This window comes from Pelmatolapia mariae, linkage group LG5 (assembly GCF_036321145.2).
Source record: "Pelmatolapia mariae isolate MD_Pm_ZW linkage group LG5, Pm_UMD_F_2, whole genome shotgun sequence".
NCBI lineage: Eukaryota > Metazoa > Chordata > Actinopteri > Cichliformes > Cichlidae > Pelmatolapia > Pelmatolapia mariae.
Genome location: NC_086231.1, coordinates 32,587,117 through 32,606,400, shown reverse-complemented (window position 1 = coordinate 32,606,400; position 19,284 = coordinate 32,587,117). Strand labels below are relative to the sequence as shown.

Sequence of the window (19,284 nt, the reverse complement as noted above, 5' to 3'; positions counted from 1 at the left end):
GCATGCAGCTACTGACGGCCCTTTAGAACCTCCTGCCCGCCTCCGAGCCCCGACTGTTTATTTTTGTTGTCTCTTTTAGTCCGGCGTTTGTTTTTATTTTTGGATACTGATGAGCGCGTGTTGGAAGGCCTGCTTTTGCAAAGAGGTAATTCAAGTTTTTACAATTCATGTTCTGTCAGTGGTGGAATAATTACTCTATTAATGCAAGACTGCAAGGAAACACTGCATATTATTTCATTTTTTCCCCTCAATAAAAGACCAGAAAATAGTTTAAAATAGTTTAGATGCTGACCAAGATTTCCCAGAGCTCAAGCTGACACTGTTAAAAACAAGAAACCTTCATAAGACACTATAAAGATATATGTCTACCAGTGGTATACGATATCACCGAATTTCACTCACGATATTATTGCAAAATGTTAAAAATCGCAATAAGCTGAGTATTGCAATAACATTACCTTCAGCTGCAGATGATCTCCCCAAAGTTCAGCTTTGTCATTTTTATTTTATCCAATATGCTAAAGTTATCAGTCTGTGAAGATGCTCAAGTTCACAATTATGTACTCTGTCAAGAAAAGTAAGACCAGTGGGGGTTTTTTCATTTAAACTAATTTATTGTCAGGATTTTCATCTATTTATTATTTATTTGCATTAACTGCCCACTAGAGTTAAGTGGCTCAACAAACAAAAAGAAAATCCTCTGATATTGGACAGGTACGAGGGCTGGATTGAAAATGAGTGATAAAGCAACCGGAGAAAAACTTTGAAAGAGCTTCAGAAAGCCTGGAGAAAAATCACAGGACTGTAAATCCTGGACAAACTTGTGATTGTAAGGAATCCTTATGAGCCGATGTGGTTTTTCTGTTCCTGCGGTTCCTAAATGTGTCCACTTTGAATTAACACCACTCACAATTAATGAGGAATATCAGAGAGTTATTATATTATATTATTTTTTTTAAATAACCTAATTAATATCATCGCTGCGTGATGACTAATCACTTGTATTAGTGGCTTCTAGTCGTCACTGAGGGCAAGCAGGGCAAGGAAATCTTCACATCTGCAAAGCTGCAAATTAAAAACATTTCACTGCTTCAGAGCAACAATCTAAACAGCTGCAGATTCACATTTTGCATATAGACTAATTTTGCACTGAAGCTTTGATCTCTTGCCACAGACAAACTCAATCAATGGCTCTCCCTCTTAGCAGGTACTCTGACTCCTTCGAGTGCTCTTAAGTCTGCACGCTAAGCTGCATACGAGGGTTCACACTGACAGGCAGAGAAGCAAAGAGGCTGACCGTGCTGACTTCAGTTATGATGCACCGAGTGGCAGACAGACACAGAGAGAGAGAGAGAGGTTCCTTGGAGAAAGGACAGAAATAGGCACTCCTACACAGTCTGGCTCCGACAACAAGCTGACACCTCGGGGAGCTTACAGCTGAGCCGTGGGCTGCGCAGGGACGGATCTATGAACACTTCCATTTTCTGTCAAAGGCGACTAAATCCACAACATCTGCTCACTTATCCCCCAGAAATGAATTACATATACACTCGAATTACACAGTAAGAGGAAGACATTGAATGTACCGCTATTTATACAGGGAAATTCCACAGGTGGGCGGGTGTGTGTCTGTGTGGAGGCAAGGCAAGCAAATGTAACACATGTTTACAATGTAACACAAAAAAGGTCAAAAATCAGCTGATATTTGAAACTAAGGATGTGCAGAAATATCGACTGAATATCAGCAGCCGGTCCCAGTGACATCAGCATGAGCAAACACAGTGACATTTTAATACAGTTATATGTAGCCGATATTTATCTGCAGTTTTGTGCTAGCTAGATGTTAAACACTGTGTGGTCACTTTGCTTATCAGGAATTCTGTGTTTCCCTGGAACAAAGAGGGAAATAAATACTAAAAAACTCAATTTAAAAAGCAGGAAAAAATGTATCTGCCAAACACGTGCATACCTATCAGGAACATATCTTCCACATCCAACGGAACAATGTTGCTAAAGTTCTTCTTTAGAAACTGGCTGATTCTTCACTCATTTTCAGTCCAGTCTTTGCTACTTAACACTGACCCGTGAATCGTTCAAATAGAAAAAAGGCACTAAATTCATGGGATGAAACCGAGGTTTGCCAAATTACACAAGACCTAAAAGTTAGTGGCAACAGGTCTTATGAAGTGATGAATCCAAATTTATAAATTGTGGTTAAATCAATAAACACTATGGAGGAAATCAGGAGAGGGGTACAACTGTGAGTGCCTACTGTCTCTAAAACATGGTGGAAGCTCAGTCATGGTTCGCGGCTCTAATTCAGCCATGTTGTTGTCTAAAATTATAGAATTATAAACACAAAAGAGTAATCCGAAGAATCTGGAATGCATCTCATTGGCAACGGCTCCCAAACACACTGCCAGTACAGTAAAAGTATGCCTGGATAGAAAAAGACACAGTGGATCACTATCAGTCATACATTGGCCTCCCAAGAGCACGAAGCTCAACATTACTGAAGCAGCGTGAGATCGTGTCCTAAGAAGAGCGTTTAATGTCCTTCAAGAAGCCTGGAGAACCATTCCTTAAGACAACTTGGAGAAAGGATAAGAAAGAAGCCCAAGAGACTTCAAGCTGTGTTGAAGAATAAAGGTGCTCGTACCAAATATTGACTTTCAAGCTTGTTAGAAATGAATAAACAGTTTTTTTTCTTATTTTTTGTATTTGCATATTTCAATAAATCAATGTACCTATGTCCCATTTCCTAGCAAAATATGATCAAATGAGGGGTGGCTCACGACTTTTGCGCAGTACTGTGCATTTAATCATTTAATTCTGGTGCAGTAGACAACTACACTAACATTTTCAATTAAAACACTGCCATCTTGTGGTCAAAGTTTTAATTGTAGTTTACAGAAGGTTTTTACAAAAAGTACCTTTAACACAGTCATTTTTTGACAAAGATTGCTTTGTTTCCCTGGTATGCAGAGAGAAGTAAAGAGTTAAAAGTTAAAAAAATAAGGACAGAATTTCGTAATAAATTAATTTCTCTCTCTTCCACTTATCCAATTCAGGGTTGCCGGGGTGACAGGCTGTCCCTGTCACAGGGTTTACACAGAGAGACAAACAACCATTTACACTCACAATTTGCAGCAAGGGGAATTTAGCATTTAGAATCACCCATTAACCTAACCCCACTAACTGCATGTCTCTGGACTGTGGGAGGAAGCCGGAGTACCCAGAGAGAACCCACGCAAACACGGGAAGAACGTGCAAACTCCACACAGAAACCAGCCAGGTGGTGGATTTGAAACCAGGACTGTGACGCAAAAGTGCTAAACAAAAATTAATTTTAGAAAATTTTTAAATATGTAATTAAAAATAATTCAATATTAAGCTCAAATCCTACAAAACCAAGCAACAAGAAGCCAGAGATGTCATCTTAACTTACACGGATTAGAAATCATCTTCAGATGTCTTTTTTCCCCAAGCATTAGTGCACAATCCAAAACGATTAAACCTACTGGCACATCAGATTAATTTAAAAAAAAGAAAAAGAAAGAAAAGCCAGTCTTCATCCTAGAAAAACTGGCAAAGCACCCGACTCGTCTCCCAGAACAGCATTACCAAATGTGTTAACATTACAAACACATTACTCAGACACCCAGTGACACAAAGCCAATCACAAGTGAGTTTATTGATTCCTTGAACAAGCAGCGTATCGTTGCCTCTGATCTCACTGCTCGACAGCCAATCAATGTGAGAAGCGGGTCAGTTGCCCAAGTCATGCGCCCCTGCCTGGCATGTAGAGAGAAATCCAGGTCAAGCCTGTAGTAAGCATGCCCAGGGTCAGGCTCCGTTGCCATGGTTACCACGTCGGATGCTGCAGAAAGGGCCCTCAGAGGCAGAGAGACTCACCACAGCATGAGAAATAGGGAGTTGCTGGGTGGATGGGGAAGGCTTGTTGCCACACGGAGAGACGCTGAGCTGCAGCCAATCGCGTCTCAGCGTGCAAGTGTGCATAATGTAAGTCAGGGAGATGCTGCATGTTTCATTTGTACAACTAATGCTAAAATATTTATTGAAGTGGTAAGGGCGTCAGCATGGCTTTCTGCAAATGCAGGACACTTGTTTGGTGGAGGGTTTTTGAGCAAAGAAAAAAAAAACAAGTGGTGAAAGTCATATTGTGTAGTGTGTGCACAGTAACCTAGAGAAAAGCTGTGCACATAATGAGGCTGCTGAGGATGGGAAACACAGAGCTCCTGGAAATGTTACAACAGCCTCATCACTTACATTACAAATGATCTGTCATGAGTTTAGTGCTGCAGATAACATAAAAACAGTCAGTCAGCAGGGAGAGGTCATTTTCAGTAATGTTACACCTAAAGTCCCCAAAGAGTCGTTCATCTGTAGAGTCATGGCAGTGAAAGAACAACAATATTAAGTACAGGCCAGCTGCTGAACGCTACGGGTCACAATAAGATTATCAGAGGAAAATGATATCCACGGTAGGCAAGTAGCATATGACCCTCCCACCCCCCCGAAAAAAAAGGTAAAAGAGCAGCATTGTGTAAAGGGTTATTAATCTCCACGAGCCATAAATCCGTGCCGCTGAGGCGTGAAGCACTTACTTAAAGGATGCGCGGTTATCCAGTCCTCCTGCAGCTTCGGTGCTCACATCATAGCTTCCCTGAGAGCCGAGCGGCTGAACCAGAGACTGATGGTTTCTCTTCCTCTTCTTTTTCTTTCTTAAATTACCACACAATGATAATAATTAAAAAAAATACTTTATGTTCAAATTTCCTCTTCCTAAAAGTTGCGGAAACGCTGTTTAAACAGCGACGGGAACGCCGGGAGTCAGCTGAAAGTGGAGAAAGTGTGAGCGACCGAGTTGCATCTGCAGCTAGCCGTGAGTGTTGATGTGCAATCATATGGACCCCGCCCCTCCGCCGGGAGGAGGAGGGCAAATACACCAATACACTCTGACACACTGTACTGCGAGCATGTAGTACAGTAGCCTACATACACGCTGTTAACAGCTGCTTAGCCGCGACTACAGGTTTAACATTAACAGGGTTTAATGTATAATATACATCATATATACATTACTATATATAATAATTAATGTAAAGGGATTTTAATGCTTTTTGGACATGTTTTTTTTTTGGTTTGTATCCTAAAATAGCCTTTAACAGCCCGCCCAAATACATGAGATATCAATGGAAAGTCCAGGATGTCCTCTATTAAGTACATCTGGACTAGCTCAAATAAGTCAAAGGATATAGACCAAAAACAAATGTCCATTAGAGAGGATATAAATGAATAGGCTGGTTCTCAGGAGGATATAACGTTAAAAACACCTAGATTACACTTGCTTTAAATGAATGGGATTAAACTGTATGGGTTTAAATTTGCTCTTGGGGATATAAAAATTAATTGAAAACGGAGTGTAGATAAAGACCACATATAAAGACTGCATATAAAAGATGGACAAAGCCACCATGACATCACTTATTGGTGTTGGACTCTATAGCAGCAGTGTTAGCTTAGTGTCTTTTTTAGTAGACAAGAAGCCGAAGTGCTGAGCAAGCTGCTTCCACAACTTAGACACTAACATGAACTTCTGAGTCCTTCTCACAATAAAAAGAAGCCAATGGAAATGCCTTAAACCAGGGCCAGTGTCCTGCAGATTTTAGATATCACCCTGGGTCAACACACCTGAATCACATGATTAGTTAAACCTTTACTATGTTTCAAAACAAAGACTGGAAACACTAATTTCAAGGCTTCAAAATGGGATGTCAAGGTAGCTACTTCTATCTTTCATGTAGGGATCCAAAGAATACACCTCTGCTAATTAATTAATTAACAGACTGATAAAATTTTAGAATTTAATTCACCCAAAATGAAGCACAAACCTCTTAGATGGGGTGTTCTTGGAACCAAAGAGCAAGCCATACTCTTAAACCCATTAAAATACTCCAAAAAGAGGTGAGGTGTAATAATTGAGGCCTAGCAGACAGTAATGGGCAACAGCTGTCTGTAAGCAAACCTGTCAAGTCAAACAACCACACCCCTAACTTTGAACCTCACCAGTATCCATGTAAATGAGTTTTTTTCCCCTTTTAAAACTTGTTTATCATTACAAGGGGACACTTATGTTTAAGTAACCACAGACGCCTAAACTATCTTGTACAATGCTGCAAAAATGCTTGTTAAAAGAATTAAAATGGGCGCGTTTACTTGGCTCACCATTCGAGGCAGCCTCAAGAGGCCATTTGAGGAACTGCAATTTTTTAAAATCACTTTCATATTTGTTTGATTTTTCAGCTCTTGAGGTTGGTGCTTTGTTTCAGCTAACCATTATGATTATCATGAAAGCTAATATCTCAGTTTCATTAACCACAAAGTCTATATGATGTATAAAAATAGTAAAAATTCCCATCACCAAATGTTTAAGTGCTCAGTTAAGTTTGAAGAGGTGCTTTAATGCTTAATGGCCATGAATTACACAATTTGTTAAATGGCCACAATGATGCTAGACAAAGAGTCAAGAAGTCACCAAAGTTCAACTTAATGTCAACATGTGTCAAAAAAGTTAAGCCACGTCACTCAAAGCCCTCAAAGTCAGCCTGGTGTTTGGGCTAAAGGAAAAAAAATCACCAAGTAGAGACTATAAATATAAAAAGATCAGGCACCTACTTGAGGACAGATATTTATACCACAAGAAATATGACTGGTGATAAAGAGACAAATATGCCCACACTGTAGTAACTGCAAGCCTCTTGTTCAGACAGTACAGCTGCCACTGCAAGAACACAGGGTTACCACTTTCAGTTTTTCCTGTGCATATTTTTAAATAGGCAACCTTTCTTGTGAGATCTATTTTTAAAGATACGTTTCCTCGACTTCCATAAAGTCTGCTTGAAACACAGATGATTTAATAATTTATCAAACAACATCACTTATGTGTAAACAAAGTCTTTTGTGGTTTCTCATCGATCCTTCAGAGGGCCCCTCATACATTAACAGCAGGAAGAGCCGAGTTACATCAGAGATGATAAAAGTCCGTGGCTGGATATCTCCTTAGGGACACACTAGCAGTCAGCAAAGAATATAAACAAGGATGTAGGCTACTCACCGAATAGCGTCTCATTCAATATTTACAAGGCTTCATTTAATATGGCCGAGGACGGGAGGCGGGCCAAAAGGTTGCGCGAGCACATTTTGACCAGTTAATAAGGAACTGACACATGACCTCAAGCTGGCTAACTTGGAGATGAAAAAACAAGACTAACCCATTATGTAAGCTGAAATGTAGAAATATTAAAGGCAGTGCTTCAGTAGTTACAGCTAAAGATCATTATTATTATTATTATTATTATTATTATTATTATTATTATTAAAGACCATTTTTTAACATTCATATTAAACAAATCGTTTGTTGTCACAGCTGGAAAAAGTCACGATGTGTCATTAATATTTTCAGTGATGGCTGCTTCCCACTGTGGAGTGTCAGTGTAGGCTCTGATATCGTGCACGGGGAAATTTTAAGAGGAAATTGCACCTTTGTACATTTATAGATACAAACTATCCAATTTTAATGCCAGAGACATGATAAAGAGAAACACAGCACTGGGAGAACACTGAATTTAAATCTGTGGTGCAGAAAAATTTCTTATAATCTTGTTTTAAGGGGAAGTCATCAGATTTGACTTATGATTCTATATGTTGTCTTTATCTCAGTTTCATGACGTTATGCTTCAACATAACCATTTAAGTGCCTGTAGGTATTTTTGAAGATGGGTGCCAGGTGACAGAATTTACTCTAGAAGGACTTTAATATATTACTGTACATCTTGTGTACAGTTATATATTGTAGATTATACTGCAAGACGTCACACTAATGCTTTGTATTTTTGGAGTCTAGAGCTTATTATTATATTCAGGGGCCCATGCAGCCGTGTGAGGTGATGACTTAATCAGAGTCATATCTTTGATAGAATTACCAGTAGTTAATTTTATTTTAATAGGCTCTATATGTTGTGAAAAGTACAGTTATTTTCAGAATTGCACATCTGTCAGGGTTGTGTTAGTACCTTAGTTGAAAAGGGGAAGTCAGACCTACACAAAGAAGGGAGTGCAAAGAAATGCAGTGTGTACTTTGTAGTAGAGGCTCAAACAGGCAACATGGAGAACATTAAAACCTACTTTGCATGGACATATGCATAAACTTCCTGTTTTATGATGATAGAAAGCCTGATAGTAACCGCCCTTCAGTGGAAACAAAGTCATTTGTATGTCAGCTTCTCTAGGATTCATAAACACCAGCCCTCTTTCCCAAATCATAGTTATGAGGGATACCTCTGCTGTAATAGCTGCGCACCTCCCCGAGGTTTCAACAAACTGCTGGTAACACGGCTGCAGAGCAGCTATCACTGGCAGTTAAAGCAACATTAAATCCAATATCAACACAGTTGAATTAATTCTGGTGAAAGGAAAGGGGGCTAAACACGGCTGCTGTGTTTCTGATTTCAACTGTAATGATTTTTAATGAATCACTTCAGATAAACTAAATTAAGCAATTTAAATTGTGTGACTACAAGGTCAACAGTGGGTCTACCCATCTAGGAATAGACATGAGAGTTAATATCCGCCTTAAAATATCTGTACCATGGGCCCTGAACTGGAGATGCCCAAAGGAAAAACAGCTATAATTACTTTGTTCATTCATTTCAAACTACAGGTCTTGAAGGAAGTTTCACACTGGGATATCACGAAGATGAATTTGCTAATTAGGTAACACAGTTTGGAGTAAGAGTGAGACAATTCACGAGTAGCATGTATGCAAGCTGCTCCACTGTAAAGTTCAGTGTCAATTTTAACTCAGCTACTTACCTGATCGTTCATGATATTTAAACTTTCCCTCAGTGCCAAAGTGAGCCTGTGTCAGTTGTCTGTTCAGCCACAGGTCGCAAACAAGAGGAGCAAATATTTCGAATAATTCTGCATTTATTTAATGGTGTCATTTTACTGTTCACTTAGCAAATGTAGGCTCAGCTCTGCAATAATACTGGCGTCATATCATGATAAAGGCATAGCACCAACACGTGTTGACGTTCCCTTGCACGACCAATGCTACTGCTGCTGCAGATGATGTGAAACCGCATAACATAAGATGTCACATCATTAGGGCACTTTTGCATTTTTACTGTTGATGACTGTAAATGATCACTGGCAGCAATGTGTAGATGTATGCACTTTTTTATGTTTGTGTGTATCTGTAGGGTGAATTTAACTGTGGTGCAGTCACAGGGGGGATGAGGGAGATGGAGAAACGTGCTGTACATCAGCAGTATAAATGCTCAAACCTGCAGTTATGGACTGTCCATTTGTGGAGCAATTTGCACCAAAGCACTTTAAAATTGATTGCAAGCCTCAGCAGCAGCATGGTCACATTCTCTTTGGAGTGACAGCTTCTGAGCATCAGAGATAAGCCACAAAGTAACCGAATCAGAAGGCAGATGAGGGTTAACGAAAAGTAATGTTGAATAATCAAATTAGTCTGATATTCGTATTCAGATTTTTCATTTCTATTTAAACTACACGTTTTTTGGTTTTTTTTTTAAAGCTGTGTATCATTCAAATATGTGCTCACAAAGACACAAACGGTACATGAACTACTTACAAATTCAACATTAAGGCAGCGATCCACGAGCTGTCATGTCAGGCTGGAAGCAGTTCCACAGGGGGTAGGAGACTGACTCTGTGGCATTTCACTCCAAAGCAGGCTTTGCACCATGGCAGTGCAGCCACATTTAAAAGGTAAGTGCTCCTAAAGGCCTCTGCTGCTACTCCACTTCTGCCCTGGCCCCCTTTAAATCTGCTTAATCATTCATCAGGTACAACCACAGCCTGCGTAGCCTTGGAGCCAGTGCAGTGTCACAGTGACAGATGGGGGGGCTGTAGCAGTGGGGAAGACACAGTCTTGAGTGCGTAGAGTGTGTGAGCTGCAAACAAAATAGTCTCCGGGATTCCTCTGAAGGAGAGGTTTCAAGGTTGGGAGGAGGCCAGGATGCTGCCTGGGCAGAGCAAGAGCGTACTTTATCGATTTTTTAAATTTTATTTTAATTTATTGGTTTAATCGTCTTCCTAGAACACTAGCTGATGTCTTCAAAATACTGGTCTTGGTTTTTTTTTGTCTGATCAACACATTTTCCAGTTAGAGAGCTCTATGGCAGGAGGCCATTAACCAGTGCCGTCTTCAATTATTGCTTAATATTGTTATGCAACCAAACAATTAACATTAGGTGACCACTTTTATTACTATGTTTCATCTGCCTCTGCTGTGATTAAAGTTTAATAAGGCTGGAGCACAAAAGCAGTGGTGTAGCACAGATATCCATGGCCTCTAATTAGAAATATCAGTGGGCCCCCTTTCCCCATTTAATACAACCACTGTAAAGCATGCACAAATACTTAAAACAGGATTACATTAGTTCCAGAAGCCTGTTTGTATAAGTGTAAAGTAGATTTTAAAATTAGAAGTTCAAATGTTTCACCCCAGCATCCAGATTTACTTACATGTTATACCATCGGGGTCACACGCTATTTTGCCAGTTCAGTAAATCTGCATGTTTTTAAAAGACAATATTAGTGTCATTTTGGCTTCATACTTGTTTAGAATGAAAATGCCTGTATTATACACCTTTTGGAGATCAGTTCATCTTTTACGAAGCCTTTCACAGCAGCCCGAGCTTCTGCATACAAGGGTAAGACAAAAGAGCTTATAATCATGGTCAACCAAAAGCTAACATCCTTTGTTGGCCCTTCTATCGAACCTCACATCCTTCCAGTAAGGGTTTTTTACTACTGTACTGGTAGAAGAGAGATGGCCACTACATCAGAACAGTGATCCTAAACAAACCTGAACATCTAACGGACTACCGTCAGAAGCTTCCTCAGTTGTACAGCTGAAAGTTTTGTTGTGGTCCTGAGTGCCTCCTGGCACGACGATCATTGAAAAGATTGATGAAACCAAAAGAAAGCCCACGTGTTTTGTTGACCCTTCCATCAAACATGACATCCTCCCTACAAGGCCTTCACATTTCTTACTACAAGGATCATAAATGTGATGTCTGCTTCCAGTTAGGTGAACGTAAACACAAACTGAATTTGCTCATTTACTTGTGAAGACAGCCTCCAGTATCGCGTCCATCAGTGATGCGACTAATTGCTCTCGCGGTAGTCTGGCAAGCTCATGAAATCAAACAGGTTTGTCATTGTAATCACATAACGTGACACATCTGTGTTTTGAGACGACTCTGAGCAGCCACAGTTTTTCCCTGCATGAATTTCTTTGGGTTAGCTCTCGTCACATTGGAACAGCAGTTTGATTTTACTTAATTCTAGATGGAGTTCAGCAACAGCACCCACACTCAGCGCACTGATTTTTGCAGCTGCAGCACCCCCTCCTCCTCCCCTCCTCCCCCTCCTCTTCCTGATCCTCGTCCTTGTTTAACACTGCTGAAACATTCAAGTCTGTCAGAGTGATCAGTCTCTTAACTCTAGGCTTAAGCGCGCGGTTTAATTACACGTAAGGCGGAGAGCAAAGTACAGTATCTGCTTGTGTGTCTGTTTTATTCCCCATCTCTGTGGGATGCAGTGTAGATTCTGTAGAAACAAATGGCTGAAAATAACTCTGCCGGGGCGGTCTACAGCCTCTATTCTCGACTTTCACATCGCAGCTCTGTTTCCATTTGGCCGACCCTTCCTATCCCCTCGTCGTGGGCCGAGGATGTCAAAAGGATCAGCTGGATGCTCTGGTGTCTTCTCATGTGCAACATATTGCTTTTACTCGGCTCTGAAAGGAATTAGGTCAGCACATGAAACATTCATAAAAGATACATTATGTGTAAATGGCTGACAGCTTAACTCGAATAGCTTCCCCCAGCATGTCTGGCCCAGTCGCAGGGTACATCTCTGTCTCCGTTACACATATAGCAAACGGTATCTCTCTTAAAGCTCACATTAAGACACGAGATGCATAAACTATTACTACAGACATGCAGTAAAGCCAGGGTTGCTCCATTGCAGTGCAGATCAGAGGCAGAGAGATCACAGTAAGGCACAAAAGTGAAGCTCTGTTTGGTGTGAAAACATTAAGCTTACTGTGGGCAGCATGCAGAGCAATAAATACAAGCCACAAGCCATTCATCTCTCTGGGCACGGCTTCACCGCCACTCTGTTTTTAATTTTGCAGATACTGTCGAGGACTCAAACGCACCAGAGAAGCATGTTAAAGTCCCAGTGTACGTGAGACATCCTTGTTTTTGTAGAGATTTTGTTTTGTAGCTGGGGGGAGGGGAGACAGTAGCGTGTGTGTGCGTGCAGCGGGGAGGGGATGGTACATCCATACCAGTCGTGTTTGTGCTGCCGTTCAATCAAGTGTGTACTCGGAGACAAAGAGACAAAGACTATCAGCCTATTTATATTCATCTTTTCTATGAGAGGGGAAAAACCTGCCTTGAAAAAGAATTAGCACATCATCACATGTTATTGCTTTGGTGTTAATTACATCCTTATGCCAGACAGCTCCCTCTTCATTCACCGAGATGGTCAAATTGCTCGGGAAGTTTCTCGGGTTTCAGTTTCACAGTCAGAAGCCTTACCGCTCCACTGTGTCAGTTTGCTAAAGCTTTTTAACCTTTTAACCACTCTGATTAGGAAATTATGTTTCTGCCCTGAAGTTTAAAAACAGCAAATTGTGAGGACAAAACATAGAATTATCACCAGCTCTGCAGTCCTTCCTTGCCATTCGTTATCAAATAGGCCCTAAGTACTTTGTACGTGGTGATAGTACGGAGAGCATAATTCAGATTTCTGAGAATTTAAGCTGATTACCTTTTACTGTTTAAGTCCACATTGCATATTTTGTAAAACATGCTCCAAAAAAATCGCACAAGAAATCCAAGTCCAGGCACTTTAGATAGGTTTGAAAAAGTAATCCAAGGATTTTATTTTGAAGACTTTAACAATATGCATTGATATATTTTCTAAACCTGCCCAACTGCCTGAACTTATATTATAAGCATAATATTTCGATTTCTCTATTTTTTTGCAATCATTTCAAACCATGAAATGATTGTGGTGTTTGAGGGGCTCCAGTAGCACTTCTTTTATTTACTCATATTGCTTATTTTATGTTTGTAATGCCTAATTTTGATATTTTGTAACTAATATTACAAAAAAAAAATCAGTCTTTTGATTTTTGAATGCGATGCGGTGTTATCTATCAGCAATACATACAGCACATTACAGGAAGAACTCACTTAACAGCACAGGGCCAGGTCTGGGGGATAAAATTTAGGAGACAGCTGCTGGCTACCTTGACCCTTAAGCCTGAGCCTAAACAAAAGCTAAACATGTGAGCTATAAACAAAAATATATATAACAGTAAATAGTTATAGAGCCCAAAACTGCTCCTTGTACAGACTCTAAATGTGTTTATTTGTGCTCTTAAATTGTGTCTGTGAAGACTGACTCAAGTCGCCACACAAGGAACTGCAGATTTTTGGAACTTCTCCCATTGGCTTAAATTTTCAGGCCGCAAGGTTGTTGCTCAAAACCAGAACCAGAGACCTTTTCTTATTTCTTATTTGTTTCCGTTGACAAACCCAAGTGCCTACATCACCCATTATGCAACGTACACATTTTATAGCCCCCAACAGTTTAACCCCGCTGTGTTATGCTAAGATGACTTGAATTACTCGGGAATACTATACACCTCTTTTTTAAATTTGAACTTGTAGCCTTCAGACCCAACTGATTCTTCTAAAGCGCTTTATAAAGTGCTTTTCAAATATGCATGGGTATTCACCAATAGAGCAGGGCGATATGACCAAAAATATTTATCACGATATACATTTGAAAATTTGCGATAACGATATAACTGACGATATAATTGACACTAGACAAAATACTTTACAACTCCACAACTTTATTCGTGCAAAAAAAAAAAAATCAATATATTTTCACTTAAACAAGCAGCTGTTTTTTATGTGCATTAAAGTTATATAAAAATTTAAAGTGCAAATGCATGTTACTTGCGGACAGTTTAACCAAAAGGCATTTCCAGTGGAAACTGGCCGACATATCCTCAGCATAACCATGTATAATATCCACAAAACTTAAAAAGAGGCTATACACACACAATACGGTAATATTATGTTGAAGCACAGTACGTATCACTCCGCGAGGCTCCTGACTACGATAGCCGTAATGCTCCAACAATCCATCAAGCGGTGCGGCTTCGTAGCTTAGCAAAGTCGTACTGAAACATTTGACAGATTTTCGAGCGCCGTGTACCACATAAAATCATTTCAAGGTCAGTAAACACAACCAGAAAGGCACACGGGATTATAAGGGGCACTGTCGATTTTCTGAAAAATCAAAGGATTGATTTTAAGTGTGCCATATTTTCCAAAAAACACGGTAATAACGACGGCCCGCTAGCATGCTCTACCAAAAATAGTGCTTTGTTGTGTATCTGACGGACGAAAGCCAAACCAGTTCCACACCACTGAAGCTGCAGCATTTTTACAAACCAATTCTGGTTCATCCGTTTCATTCAACGATCCGCTTTCGCCCTTCTCATTCTCCGTCGCCGCCATGCTTTTTCCGCCATGTGCGTATGAAAACAAACGCACTGCGCATGCGCGTTTTACCCATATTCTATCGCGATATTTCATTTTCTTATCGTTGCCCAACATTATACCGGTATTACCATGAACGGTATGATATATATATATATATATATATATATATATATATATATATATATATATATATATATATATATAACTTCCCTTTTATATAGAGGATTACCGTTTTCTGATTTTAAGTTCAGCCAAATTGATCACTTCCTTTATATTATTTTGGACTGGTGACTTCAGTTTTTCTGATGACCTAGCTACAGCATTCTGCATAACAGTGTTTATGTCCTCTCATGGCATTGGCCAACGGTGACGTCATGTTTTTCCCTGCTTGCTGTGCTGCTCCCCAGGGCCCTGTAGTCAGTGGAACCCAGTGATGTCTCTGCATAGTGCACAAGGGTATGAGAGATGAGTTGGCACAAAAAAAAAGGGAGGAAAAAAAAGCGAAGTGCTTTTGAATTAGCCACTGTACTACTGAGCCTTGGCCAACCAATAAAAAAAGAATCAATGCTGCACCAAAGACTCAAGGGTAACATTCACTCTGAACAACCCATTACTGTCTCAGCAAAGCCACATTTCATTTATAGTCCTACATTACAGTCACATCACTTCTGGAATGCTCCGCATTAATCATGGCCATGCTGTCCATGTTAAATCCTTCATCACTGCTTTCAAGATGTTCCTCTTTTGAAACAGACATGAGATCACAAAAAAAGAGCTTGAGAGGAATTGCATCAGCTCTGAAAATAGAGGGGTGTGAAGATGAGCAAAGTTTCATTTCCCCTGTGCAGTTGTAACCACCTCTAATTGAATTTCAAAAGATTTCGAAACTTATTCTAATATTGCCTGCACTGCGCTCATCCCTGCGGTCTTTGACATGAAGTGAATATTGAGTTGAAGTGCCCCTCACTTCAGTACCAATTCAGACTCATCTTAAAACATGGAGAGTAATGCTGATTAATCCTAGGAAGGAGTCTGTCCGCTCTCACCGTATGCAGCATGACCTTGAACAAACCATGTGCTGTCCCTCTTTTTTGAGAGAGACCTGGTGACTGCAGTGCTGGACTTGCCGTGACAGTGACTGCTCACTGCACTTATGCAACATTAAGCCATCTGCTGAGTAGAGCCCTCTTGTGGCTTTGTTTCACCTTTCAACTGCTCTTGAACCCACTTAGGAGCATATTCAGGGCTCTGCCACTATGTAAGTTATTAACAAGTCTTTCAAAATGTCTCAAATCTCATATCTACTCCAGCTGCAGACGTCACATTTTAGTGGTGGAAATGCATTTCTAAGTACATGTTAGGGAAACACTTGGTTAATTATATAGTGAGTTTAGATTTTAAAAGAAGCAAATAAAACCCTGGAAGTATTTTTGCCTGTTAGCATGCAAATGAACCAAAGGAACTTTCTTCTGATAAAACGATGCAACAAATGATTATAGATTGTGTGACAGGACTGCCTTAAGGAGTCAGTAGCATCCGTGTAGTCTGTCCTAAAGTAGAACCTTTCAGGCTGAAAATTAAGGTAACACTTAAAGCCTTTTTCCACTAGTACCTACTTGACACAGCTCGACTCGCCTCAGCTGGATTTCACATGTTTTCCATTACAATCGAGTACCACCTAATGTGTGTGAGATTGTTATAGCGTGTGGCCGAAAGTCTGGTGATGTCATTTGTATACAACACAAACGCCACAATAATAGAGGATGTCAAAGTGATGGTATACCTGCTGCTTTGCGTAAGGCTTTTTGTCAGAACTGGGGAATGCAGTGTGTTTTTTTGTGTAGGGTGGAATGTCCACTCCGGGTCAGGGATGAGTTCCTGCCCCAAGTGGAAGAGTTTAAGAATCTCGGGGTCTTGTTCACGAGTGACGGGAGAAGGGAGGGAGAGATCGACAGACGGATTGGTGCTGTGGCTGCAGTGATGTGGAAGCTGTACCGGTCTGTTGTGGTGAAGAGACAGCTGAGTGTAAAAGTGAAGCTCTCAGTTTACTGGTGGATCTACGTCCCAACCCTCACCTATGGTCACGAGCTGTGGTAGTGACCGAAAGAACGAGATCGCGGATACAAGCGGCGGAAATGGGCTTCCTCTGAAGCTCTCTCTGGGTGAGAAGGGTGAGAAGTTCGGTCATCTGGGAGGGGCTCAGAGTAGAGCCGCTGCTCCTTCACATCGAAATGAGCCAGTTGAGGTGGTTTGGGCATCTGACAAGGATGCCTCCCTGGTGTTCCGAGCATCTCCCACCGGAAGGGAGACCCAGGACACACTGGAGAGATTATATCTCTCAGCTGGCCTGGGAACGCATCGGTGTTCCCCTGGACAAGCTGGAGGAGGTGGCTGGGGTCTAGGCTTCTCTGCTAGGGCTGCTGTCCCGGGTACCCGACCCCGGATAAGCGGAAGAAAATGAATGGATGGATGGATTTCCCTCGTTACTGGGTTTCAAAAATGGCGGTTTAGATTTTTGTGAAGGAGACACTCATGACTCATGGAGTGATGCAACTGACTAGCCAATGCAGTCTGTTGATGTAACAATTTTGGTTTGCCTCAGATCGCCTGAAACCCCAGCCAAATAGGCACTAAAAAGGTCTGGGTACCATGTACTACCACCTGTTGGAAAACCATAAAACTAATGTTGAGTTGAACTGAGAAGTTGAACTTCTTACAAAACAATCAAAATCAAGAAGCAGTCAAAATTCAGCATGGTAAAAAAAATAATAGCAGATATTAGACGCTCTGAAAATGAGGTTTACGCCATGTAGACCTGTGTCTACATGGCGTAAACCTGTGTAGACACAGACTGGAAATACTGCATTGCCAGCTAAGCCACCAGCTGTCTGTTTGCGTCCACTAATTCACTGAACTGGACCTTTCAATCATGTTTGTGGTGTTACTAGCATTTTATTTGCAACCTATGTTTATTACTAATTAGATGGAAGGAAGGTATTGATTTCTGTTCAGTGCATCTTTCCAGCTAAGCTTACCGGCATTAGCTCTTAACTTAGCACGCCAACCTCTAAACCAAATACAATCAGTACTTGTTTAAAGCAAAAGAAAAAAATCCCAACATGGTGGTAGTCAATACATCAGCACTTTACAAACATGTTATTAGGTGGTAGCTATGTCCATCTATTAATCTGCTAACCTGTGCCACTTTTTCATATTCTTCCTTCCATATTTTGTGGTGAGTTGGAGATACAAATTTTGGTAACCACTAAGCCTAATATGCACTGAACATTACACGTGAATTGTGATTTATAATAAATCCTTTTTTTTTAAAACAACTAGATGGTAATAATCACTGTGTGTGTGACAAAGCTTCATTCATATATTATATTAGAATCATATTAGTGAAATAACATAAGGTAAGATACTGAGAATCTAAGTATCCTTTAACTAGCTGATAGACCTAGGGTAAACAGTCTGCAGCTGCATGCTTCTCTGTATCTCATGTTAAAATCTAAGCTGCATACCCATGGTTAATTCACACAGACTGTGAGAGGGGAAATTTAAGTATGCAGTGAAGACAAGAAAACATCTTCCAGGTCCACAACATGGATTTCAGAAACACAAAAACTTTATGACAAGGCTCTTGCCAAATGCTGTTACAGCTGACATTTCCACAGACACACATGAGGACAATGGAAGTGACATTGCTTTATTGTTTTCTATTTCCAGCTATGCACACCTTTTATTCTGTCTCATCTCCAACTGCAGCTGCTGTGCAGTGACTCATGTGGAGACATTTAGCACTCGTTCCTCGCTGAGCTCAACATGCATGTAGGAGTGAGCTGCCAGGTGCCAGGCTTGCTATTCTGTCCTCTCAATCACAGCAGTGAATATGGAATGAGGCAAACCGGCTTATGTAAAGGCTTCCTGATTAATAAAACATGAGGAATTCAAATAAAAGGAATCCTAATCTTCTCATCAGGCTGCCGCCATCGCCTCTGACTGAATGCGAGGACTAAACTGAGGCCCATCAGTAACCGAGGGTTGCGGCGGTGTGATGGTGGTGGGGTGCAGTGTACGAGAACAGCAGAGGAGACCAGGGAGAAAGCCTTTGATGTCGGAGCAGCATGTCAGATTAGTACAACAGCAGTGACTCAAATAGGGAGATGAGGGGAGCAAGGGAAGAGGCTCCTGCAGGCTAAAGGCAACAGCAGGGAGGGACAGGGCAATGTTACAGTGTCAGCAAGCTTCACATCTTTAGTGCACAAGCAACAGTACATTTGGCATACATGAATACATCGTTTAACTTAAAGAATTTTCTGTCTTAATACAGTTAATAAGATATGTTCAATTCTAACATTTAATGATAATACTGTATCATATATATTATCATTATCAGTGTTGACATTATGTGTGTGTACTTTCTTGCAGCTTGCTTCATAATATTACAAAAATAAACCCTGTTGAGCAAAAAGCTTCAGCTGTTAGACTACAGGTAGTAAATAGTCCATCTGGTAAACTGTAAAACACTGCTGACAATTTATCACAGCATTGGAAAACTATATGAAAATACTGTTTTATTTTATTATTTATTGTTTTTCAGCCTGCATTTTGAACAATGCTACCTGCT

General features: G+C 40.5%; 1 protein-coding gene across 4 annotated transcripts in view; it reads right to left on the bottom strand.

Annotated features, from left to right (window-relative positions):
- phactr3b (phosphatase and actin regulator 3b) overlaps nucleotides 1-19,284 on the bottom strand; it is a 56,976-nt gene that overhangs the window by 32,993 nt on the left and 4,699 nt on the right. The window contains exon 1 of one of the 4 annotated variants that reach the window (XM_063474802.1): nucleotides 4,629-4,896. The exons of the other annotated variants lie outside the window; for them this stretch is intronic. The gene's annotated coding sequence lies outside the window, so the exon portion shown is untranslated. Of the gene's footprint in view, nucleotides 1-4,628; nucleotides 4,897-19,284 lie in introns of those variants that run through there. 4 annotated transcript variants of the gene reach the window in all.